We start from the raw sequence: 1,382 nt of genomic DNA on the forward strand, positions 1-1,382 counted from the left end.
GGGGTGAGACCACAGGGCAGAAGCAGGGGGCTCATGAGAGCACTCAGCAGTGGAAGCCGCCAGGCAGGGCCTGCACCCCAAGGCAACAGCGGGTTCTACCTCTCCGCTCCCCACCTTGCTCACGTATTCACTAAGACCCAGGCCACCAAGACCCCAGGCGAGAGCTGAGTTTGTTTCTTTGATTCGCCCGTTCACTGTCCTGGTTAGCTTGTCCTGCTCCAACAGACATGCCACAGTGGGTGGCTTAACAAACAGGAATCTCTTCTCTTACAGTTTTGGAGGCTAGAAGTCCGAGTTCCGAGTGCCAGCTCTAGGGGCTGGGTGAAGGCCCCTTGACCCTGGGCTTCAGCTCCGCCTCCTGCTCCCACCCCACTGGAGCTGGAGGCTTCTCCTGACTCAGGCAGCTGCTGGCTGCGGAGGCTGACAGACCCAAGATCAGCTGGTAAAACGGCACAGTCCCGAGATCATCAGACAACACAGCAGGCCACTAGGTCAAGTCCAGGAACTGGAGATGAAGGCTCCGCCAAAGGCAAGATCCAGATGTGCCAAAGAGCCAGAGGCCTTCCTCAAAGCTTCTCCTCACATCCTGGAAGCAGGCCGCAGCCCAACACAGATTCCACTGTGGAGCTGATGACCAGGCTTATCATGGGGAATCCCTACGTCCAGCTGTCCAGCCACTCAGAACCAGACCCAGCCAAGGTGACACATGATCGTAACTACCACATTCAACCATTTACACCCACTTAATTATTTTCTTTCTTCCACCATTTACTATCCCTCCCACTCTCACCCCTGGTCACCATTAAACAACGTTTCTTTTTGCATGAAACCCTTTCCTTGACTTTTTTACAATCGTGGTCTCATTTGATATTTATCCTTTGGGGATTGACAAACTTCACTCAATATGACCAAGTTCATCCACGTTACGAGGTGTTTTAGAGATTCATCACTGTTCTTTAATTGTAGTATTCCATTGTGTGTGAACCACAGTTGTTGATAGATTCCTCGGTTGATGGGCACTTACCCTGTTCCCATCGCTTTGCTATTGTGAGCAGTGCTGTGATGCACACGGCGTGTACGCATCTGTCGTGTCACTGCTCTCATTTCTCCAGGATGCGTACCTAGCAATGAGGTCACTGGCTCATATGGCGTTTCTGTTTCCAGCTTTTTAAGGAAGAGTTGTACCATTTCCCACAGTGGTTGTTCCATTTTACAGCCCCACCAGCAATGAACAGGGGGTGTTCCAATCTCTCTATAACCTTGCCAGCATTTTTTTTTTTTTTTTTTAACTTTGCTTTTAGTACTGGGGTGAGATGGCACCCGTGCAGTGGTTAGGCATTTGGCTGCTAACTGGAAGGTGGGCGGTTCAAACCTACCAGCTG

The 1,382-nt window shown here is 50.9% G+C and overlaps 1 protein-coding gene across 1 annotated transcript in view; it reads right to left on the minus strand.

Annotated features, from left to right (window-relative positions):
- LOC103211452 (BCR activator of RhoGEF and GTPase) overlaps positions 1 to 1,382 on the minus strand; it is a 75,973-nt gene that overhangs the window by 73,625 nt on the left and 966 nt on the right. The window lies entirely within an intron of this gene.

This window comes from Orycteropus afer, unplaced genomic scaffold (assembly GCF_000298275.1).
Source record: "Orycteropus afer afer isolate SDZICR_OR568_19922 unplaced genomic scaffold, OryAfe1.0 scaffold00744, whole genome shotgun sequence".
Taxonomy (NCBI): Eukaryota; Metazoa; Chordata; class Mammalia; order Tubulidentata; family Orycteropodidae; genus Orycteropus; species Orycteropus afer.